Below are 9,993 nucleotides of genomic sequence, written 5' to 3'. Positions count from 1 at the left end.
GTCATGATTGCTTACAAGAGTTTGAGAGTTCCTTTTATTTGTTTCTCCGCAAAAGTACTTTCTTTCACATTCCAACACTAGAATTCCTTTGGTGTAAACTGTTGTGTGATCTTTTCTTTTCGATTCTGCAAGATTGTAATTAAGGAAGTAGGAATAGAGTTAGGAAAATTTCATATCATTTCAGCATTTCCTGTGCTTCACCTCTAAGTTTACGAAACCCCCGGGTTGACAATTAAGTGTTGAAGGAGTCTGCCTAACCGCAATTCCTTCACCCAACACTAGTAGAGAATGAGTTAGATTTTAAAATAAAATGTCTTATATCTAATAGAGGAGGAGAATTTATATTATATGAGTTTTTCAACTTTTGTGAACAACATGGCATCAAAAGGAAATTTTCTATAGCTAAAAATCTTTAACAAAACAGAGTGCAGAAAGAATGAACAGAACAATCCAACAAATGGCATGTGCCATGCTTGATGAGTCTGGAACACCTCATACCTTATGGGGGGAAGCAGTACATACAATGGTAAATATCATCAACAAGTCTCATTTTGGGTTAAAAGTGACAAAAATCTTCATATGGTTTGGTAAAACTCTAATTGTCAAGAATTTTATAGTCTTTGGGAGAAAATGTTACATAAAGAATAATGATGATAAGCTTAGAAAGTTTGAATCTAGAGTTGTTAAAGGAATTCTCCTTGGATACTCCTCTAGAAGCAAAGGATATAAATGCTACAATAAAAGACTTCAAAATATTGTTGAATGCATTGATGTTGTGATTGATGAAGCATCCAAAGGCACCAAAGGGGAAGCATCAACAGATGACGAAGATACTCCTAAAACAAGACAAAATAATGTTGGAGAAGGGATCGTTAAGCATCAGAAGAAGGAATTGACAGTACATAATAATAAAAAAAGACTCCATCAAGGTATGTTCAGAAAAAGCATCCATAATCTCAAATTTTAGGTGATAAGGATGTTGGAGTACAAACTAGAAGAACTCTTGTTGGAACTTCTAGTTATCTAGCCTTATTATCCACAATTGAACCACAAAATGTAAATCAAGCTAGCAAAGATGAATGTTGGGTTAAGGCTATGGATGAAGAAATTGAGCAAATCGAAAAGAACCATACATGGGAAATAGTTCCAAGACCTCATGATAAAAATGTTATTGGGACAAAATGGGTATTAAAAAATAAACTAAAGGAAAATGGAGAGGTAATTAGAAACAAAGAAAGACTTGTATGCAAAGGTTATGTGTATCAAGAAGGAATAGACTTTGAAGAAAAATTTGCACCTATAGCCAAACTTGAATCCATAAGAATATTCCTTTCATTTTCAATCTTTCATAACTTTAAAGTATATCAAATGGATGTTAAATTTTCATTTCTGAATGGGGATCTAGAAGAAGAAGTTTATATTGAACAATCTAAAGGGCTCATTCTAGGAAATGATAAAAACCTTGTTTGCAAAGTCAAGAAGGCATTATATGGGCTAAACAAAGCTCCTCATGCATGGTATTATCATGTTGACACGTATATTCAACAACAATGTTTCACTAAAGGATCTGCAGATAGTAATCTATATATAAAGACAGATAATGGTAAACTTTTAATAGTTGTTGTTTACGTAGATGATATTAGATTTGGAAGCAATGAAGATTCTATGAGTGAAAGTTTTTCCTTAGTCATTGAACAAGAGTTTGAAATGTCAATACTTGGTGAACTAACATACTTTCTTGGTCTTCAAGTTCAGCAAGAAAATAATTTATCTTTCTCTCACAGAATAAATACCTCAAGTAGATTTTAAAGAAGTATGGAATGGAAGACTACAAACCTGTATGCACACCAATGATAATAGGTTGCAATCTCAGTTCATAGGATGATTCTCCCTCAATAAATCAACCAGAATACAAATCTATGATTGGGAGCTTGCTCTACCTTATAGGCACAAGACCAGACATAATGCATGCAGATGGGATTGTTGGACAGTTTCAAGCAAATCCTAAAGAAACTCAATTCCATGTAGTTAATATAATATTCAAGTACTTACAAGGAACTCAAGATTATAGTTTATGGTATCCAAAAAAGGAATATTTTTCTCTTCATGCTTACACATATGTAGATTGGGCAGGTAATGTTGAAGATCGAAAAAGTACTAGTGGAGGAGCATTCTATTTGGGACCCCACTTGGTATCATGGTTCAGCAAAAAAGAAAGCTCCATTGATTTGTCTACTACTGAAGCAGAATATGTTGTTGTTGCATCTCACTGCACTCAACTTCTATGGATGATGAAAGCATTACAAGATATTCAAATAACTTATCCTTAACCTATGCCTATTTTGTCTGATAATACTAGTGCCATAGGCATTTCTAAAAATCATGTCACACACTCAAAGACCAAGACTATTCCAATCAAATATCACTTTCTGAGAGAACAAGTCCTTGAACAGAAGGTCAAACTAGAATATGTTCCCTCAAAGGAACAAGTTGTAGACATATTTACTAAACCACTTCCTCGTGATTCCTTTGAATATCTCAAACAAAAACCAGGAGTGGTATCTTCTTCATCACTTTGTTAATTATTCTGACAGAACTTTTCATGTTTAGGGGGAGATGAGTCTAAAATTACTACAATTTACTTTCTATATGTGGATTTAATGAATTATAGTCATGTATATACACGAGTTCTGATCTAGACAATCGTGTATGTTTCTCTATGATGAAGAAAAAGTGGGACAGACTCAAGCAAAGGCTCTGATATGTTTCTGATAGTTATTATTTGGCATTATGGTCTTGATATTGATTGGTTACAGTTTGTTATTACTCAGATGATACTTAGAAGTGATATTGTCTTATGATGGTCACTAAATGGCATTATTTCTTTGATGAATTTACTAATGAACATGCTCAGTCCTGACAGTGAAAATATGGAACAGTTTTAGGGGGATCATTTGATATGTCTCTCATAGTGCATAGTGTTGGCATTTGATTTCTTGAGTATTCCTTGTTGCATAATAATGCTCATATTGTTACTAACATATGCTCATCCTTATATGGTAAATGATGGTTACTGATGACTATCATGGTCCTACTACCTCACTATTGAGGTCTTTGGTTTTGGTTATAAATGTCATATTTGTATCTTGATGTAAAGGTCATGTAAAGACCCATGATGTAAAATTGTTATATTCAATCATGATTGAAATATTGGAGTCAATTTCATTATGTATGTAATCCCATTATTTTGGGAATTTAATGTAATGATGAGTCAACTATGTAACCCCAATGTGTTGGGTAATTAAGGTAAGAATGAGTTCTTAGTGATAGTAAAGGTCATGTCTAGAGTCATGTACTTCTTTATATATCTTCAGAAAATTCATCATATGCTCCAAGGGAGGATGGTTAGTATTTAGTGTTTATACTCAGCAGATCATATCTACAAAGGGAGAGAAGCCTTCATTCAACATTGGTCAACTCCTTTACCCTTGATGTCAAAGGGGGGGAGAAGCTTGGTGTTTGGAGGATGCTTGGTGACTTGGTATATCTAAAGATGTGTTTACAGGTATCTACAGGTGATGGTTACCAAACACCAAAGTGGTGGTTGCCATCAAGTCCAAAGGGGGAGATTGTTGGCATTAGGACAAATGTGTTTTCCTTGATGGCAACATATTTAATAAATATATCAACATGATAATAGCAGGATAAGTTTGTTGGCTAGTAAATATGTGACAGATAGCTTGGACAAAGTAATATTCGTTCAGAGATAGAGGAATGATAAAGACAATGTTTTAAGAAGTATATGTGGGTCCTCTGAACAAAGGTCGTGTACATATGTGGGTACGGTGAAGAAAAGTTGTGAACAATGTCTGCACCATGGTATTCTAAATACTAGGGGTGTTTACTATGGAATTGGCCCATAGTAGTGAGTGTGACAATAGATATTTGATACTGTAAAAGAATACCATCGACATAACTACGGAATTTGCCTAAGGTATTGGCTAAGGCCTAAACTATATAAGGATATGGAGATCAAAGTGCTAGGTGTGTATGATTTTGTTTTTTAATGAATTGTTTGATCTAAAATAAGTGTGCACCTGAGAATGTGATGATGGATCAGATCTGAAATGACTACACATTAAATAATTTTCTTATGGGTTGATATATTTGCGATGATGATGTTATGATGTGTGTCTTTTATAGTATGTGTCGATATTTGGGTTTGATTAATGATCTGATCAACAGCAAAGGTATTATTCAATAGTTACAGATTTATACACATTTTTTCTTCAAAAAGATCACGTACATATGCGGATCAACTTTTGGGTAGTAGCGTATCAATTCTACATTATGGATAGATATGTACGCAGGTATGCTTCTTGAAATGCGCGTAGATATGCGGAAGTATCTTATAAGGGCCACATACATATGCTAGGGTTTTGTTGTATATGATGTCTGATCAATTTTGTTGTGTTTGATGTTGTTTGTCGATGAAGTCTTCCATGATTATCTATGTTTGATATTGTTTATTGATGTTGAATTGATTATGTTATGAAATGTTGAATAATAATGATGCTGCTATGAGATGTTATGTATTTCATTCAGAGATTTGTGACAAGGTCAGTATGAATTTCAGTTATTGATTTCAGTAGTGCACAGATCTAGTTTCAGGGTTCAGTGTTTTGAGATTTGTACGTGAGTCAGCTTAAGAGAAAGCTCGTATATGCGTAGGTATGTCTCATAATAATAGCGTATATATATTTTGACATAAGTTTGACTAGGGTTTATAGCGACAGGATTTGGTTTCTGTGATGAACAGTAGGTGGTTTGAAATTTTGATGAAGAGTATACAGTGAATTGAAATGATGTAGCTACTTTGGTTGTTTGAGATTAGGTATTTGGTATATTTAATGATTTGGTGATGAAGTTGGTTCAGTGATTTGATACAATGTTGGTTTCAATATTTTTGTCTAATATTTGGAATGGATCTAATTTGAAATATTCTGAAAAGTGGTCCACAAAGAATAGAGGATAAGGGGGTTGTAGCTACCTGCCTATAGAAGCTAGAAAATAAGAGAACATTGTAGCCTTTTGCAGGTGGGTGGCTGCGTATTGATATGAGTCTGCGCCAGTACAAGTATTGTAATAAATTTCTCCTTATAATAAATGAAGAAGACAAAGAGGACATCAGAGGTGGTTTTTTACCACATTGTGTTTCCACCTAAAAATCTTGGTGTTCCTGTGTTTCTTGTGTGTGAAGACTTATTCTGTTCCTACTGCACATGATTACTATTTAAGTAATGTTTAATGAAGTATTGATATGTTGGTTCAAGTTAAACAGATGATGAATTAACCAAAATAGTTAGTGAACTGGATGTACGCTACTTGTTTTCATCACAATCGCGTAGATACGTAGATTTACTTCATAACAGTGGAGTACAAAAATATGAATGAGAAAAGAAAAGTATAACTAGTTTAAAATATTGATTCACCCCCCCTCTCAGTATTTTTCTAACATTCTTATGCATTGAGAAGTCATGCATGCCGAGGCAAGGGCTCCATTATTTTCTTGTATTTGGTATTTATCATTTTTCTAAGTATTAATTGAAATAAGTAATGCATGTTTTAGATCCCCTTGTGTTCAATGTTTTTTATTGCAAGCATTTTTAATTTGAACACCTAAATGTACCAGATTTGTTGATAATTTCGTTGTTTGGGATCTTACAGTGGTATCAGGGTTGTGCATCTAGCCATCCTGAGGGTTTTATGCAAATATCTTCGGTGGGACTTCTTCTCACCCTAGCCAGCGTCTTCCATCTTTGGTAATATTTGATATCACCCTAGTTGGGTTGTTATTTTCCGATAGCAAGGACCATATATATATATATATATATATATATATATATATATATATATATATATATATATATATATATATATATATATATATATATATATATATATATAGATATATATATATAGATATATCAATAATAATAATTTAGGCGCGAGGGTTTATTATTAGAAGGCGTCAGTTTCAATATCATTAGACTTCCATTATAGGATCGGGTCATTCAAGGCCGAGTCATCATTCTTGGTTTGTGATATTGTGATGGACGAGATGCCATAGCACTGATAGTTAGAAGGTAAGGCGATTGCACCAAGAGGTAGAAGTCAAGATAATTGTTTGATGTGTCATGATAGTTTGGGGGTGCAGACCTAGAATCTGAGCAATACAGGTTGAATTATTAATTCCTTCAGGGGAGTTTAACCCTTTGAAAATCAAATTTCTACCAAAGACAAGAAGCCATATTTGAAGTTGATCCATATTTGACAGGACTGAATGTTGAATGTTTCTTATGCGTATGGAGATCTAATGGGTGCATTCTTTACAATCAAAATATTGATTTGTCTGTTGGATCGAGTTCTTTCTAGGGTAGAGATATTTACCATTTCTCAGTCAAGAAAGGGAATCTATCAGGATCAGATCTATGACGCTACCTCTATGTTGAGGGACCGAGGGTTTTCATATAATTATGTTGGTCATTGGTGGGACGAAGGGCGTCTGTCCAAGGCCGAGAAGCCATACCAAAGTTTACGTTGATGGTTTTCGCGTTGAAATAAGCACATAGTGGTTTCAGAGTTTGCACCATTGTAATTAAACTCGACTTGGTATCGCTTCTTCATTAAAACCCATCAGGTAGTTGTGCATTTCAATAGCAGCCTGGGTTCATAGACATCCAACATTTGTTTTTTTATTAGATAAAATTTTGGTATTTGGAAGCTGCACATCTCTATTATTTTGTTCATGACCCCTTTGAATTAGTCGAAGGAGCCTTGCTCCCTTGTGACCCAGCAACCTATTAAAAGTAGCACGTCATTTTTTTGTAATTTTGTGTCGAAGCTCCATATAATCGTTGATCTAAAGGGTTGGAGCACTTAGTGATCAAGTTCGAAGCAGCTTTAGGCCATAGATATAATAATTTGAATGAGAGAACATTCAATGCACTTGTGTTGTAAGGGTTGACAGCCACCTCTCCAGCACTATGGAATGGCGTCTTACATATTGTGTTTTTGTTGCAGCCATTAGGGGAATTTTGAGGTCTAAAATAGGCCTCCTAAGAAAAATGCACAACCAAAATAAACTTTATAAGAACCAATAGGATTCAAGATGATTATTTCAACCATGGGGGATGATTCACCATTTTTGGAGTAAAAAAGTAAAAAGATTAAAAAGTAATAAAGTAATAAAACTACATTTTCAACTCATATTTTCAACTTATATCCCTAAGGTTTTACTCAAATTTCGAGCGGGAGTACTCATTGGATGCAAAATTTAATTCCTCATCCAAGGAATACCCATGTTGCATATGTTTGATGGACCCTACTACAAAAAAATGATTAATACATGAAAAAGTATGATTGCAAGCATGTTTTTCACGTATTTCTTTTTTTTTTCACGTAGTAGGGTCCATCGAAAGTATGCAACATGGGAAATCACATTTTTCATGTAGCAGGGTCGATTGAAAGTATGCAACATGGGTACTCCTTGGATGAGGAATCAAATTTTGCATCCAATGAGTGTTTCCGCTCGAAATTTGAGTAAACCCATAGGGAAATAAGTTGAAAATTTGAGTTGAACAAATAGTTTTTTATTTTTTCCCTCTAAATTTTGATGATATAATCTAATCTTATTTTATTATTTCCACTATTATTTTATAATTTCCTTAGGAGGCCCATATTAGACCTCAAAATTCCCCTAATGCATGCTTGGATGATTTACTGACCAACTAGAAGGCGTTCACAAATAAGCTTACTAGTTTGACTAATTATTTTTCATATGTACAGGGAACCACAAAAGTCCCTAGCAAGAATGTTGCACTAATCTAAAGAATGTATTTGAAACTGTTCCCAAGTGTCTGTATATTTTGGTGAAAGGATAGTACCAACCCTTCAATTGGTTTATCTATTAATCATACCCTTTCATTGGGGCTACCAGTTGCCTATAAAGTGAATGCCAATATCTTGAGTATCCCGCGCTTCTCAATATTATGCCAATATTTTTGGAGCTGCTAATAGGACCTCTCCTACTCTGCATTTCTCTGATGAGTCTTTAGGGTCTTCGTCAAATCTGGGAACCACTAATTTGATCAAGAGCATAAGTTTGCGTTGATTTTAGTTTATGGGTGTCAGTGCATCGTAGCTTCAACTATTGAAAAACAGGGCATTGATCTATTGCATTCCTCCAAGAGCGAGTTTCTCCTTCCCTATTGTGAGATCTAAGAAGTTATATAGCAGTTACACTACCATATATTTATATTTCTTGGGTGGGAGATGAAAGATAGTTAAACAATAGTTCAAGATTGAGAGGCCTTAGTCATCAGTGCTAGATGGTTGTTGTCGAGCCGTAAAAAGGGTCTTTTTCACCTCTAATTACCTCACATTAACTTGTCAATCCAGGAACGATTTGTTGTTTCAAAGAGTGTACTCAGTTTGAAGTTGTCATTTGTCAGAGTAATGCTAGCAGTATAGTGCTCAAAATACAAGCATAAACGGATGCTTAAAACAAGATCTACTTACAGCAAAGCACTTTTAAACCTAAATCATGCACTCAGAAAACTAAGCAATCTATCAGTCAAGGGTCCAGTAACAGTAACTCATCCCTCTGTAAACTAATGTAACTAAAGGTAATCAAGGAACAAATCGTCAACCTAGGAACTCGACAACAAATGTCAATGCCCACCATAGTTTCAGATCGTTCTGCACACCAAAGCAATGATAACGCAAATAACAGGAAATGGAACAGCAAATAGGAAATGGAACAGCAACTAGAAAATTTAACAGCAACTAATTCTTATAAACAGCAACACCTTAGTCTACATAAATAAGTGTAGCAATCATGTCCTACGGAAACCAGATGGTAATCTTTACTCTAAGAATAAATCGGATAGCACACAGAAATAGAACAACAACTGATTAGTAATAAAATATAGAACAACACTTAGAGCCAAATGTAAATGCACAATAAACTAAGATAAATAACACACACGACACACCTTAGTATTGAGGAAAACAGTAACCTAATTTTAGTAATATAAATATCAATCTTAGTTATAAAGAATAACGATTGTAATTCGTAATGGAACAACAATATCAGTTGAATCAGCGATCGCAATTAAATGTAAACCATAGATGAATACAATAATACCAATTCATAAATATTACAACACGGGTACTCTATAATTGAACAGCAATAGTATTCTGTAAAGACCAGCAATGTTATGATTAAATATTAAAGGAAGAGCAATGCGTTGCAGTGTCAGAATAAACAATACTACATTCCTGTTACAGAGAACAATATTACTCAATCGAACATAAATCGAATATAACAGAATCGTGATGTAAAATAACAAAACACATCAAATTACCGAACAAAGCTGATAATGAAAATCACACACGAACTAAAGATAATGGTATAGAAGCAAGTGTTCCACCAGGGCCGGGCCCTTAGCCTCCAGGGACACACCGCTTGAAATTACTCCAGGATCAAAGATGGAACAGCAACCAAATTTATATTAAAGCATTAAAACAGGGTTATAGCGGATCACCTCTCAACGAGAGTTGATGATCAAAGTTTCAAATACAGAGAAAATTTACATAAAAATTAACAGTAGATCGTCTCCCAGGCTAGCAGTGCTGCCCCTTTTCATAACAGCTAAAGCGGAGATATCAAGGATGCAAAAATAGTTAAGGCAGCGATCCCTCAAGATCGAAGGATCCTAAGGGATTCACCAAACTGTTAATTCCCAGTTATCTGTTTGTTTTCTGGTGCCGAGTCGATATCTCCTTTTCCTTTCCTTGGCTGATATGTTTTAATTTAGATCGCCTTGTTTGCATATGGTTCCCCACCAAAGGGATAGCGGTTAACTTGGCCCTGTCTTTTTCTTGAGAATGACAATCTTTCGTTTTTCCCCTTTCCTGCATAAGAAATAA

Source organism: Pinus tabuliformis, chromosome 8 (assembly GCF_031772625.1).
Source record: "Pinus tabuliformis cultivar Carrire ecotype Pingquan chromosome 8, CPIR1, whole genome shotgun sequence".
Classification (NCBI taxonomy): domain Eukaryota; kingdom Viridiplantae; phylum Streptophyta; class Pinopsida; order Pinales; family Pinaceae; genus Pinus; species Pinus tabuliformis.
This window is presented reverse-complemented; position numbering follows the sequence as displayed.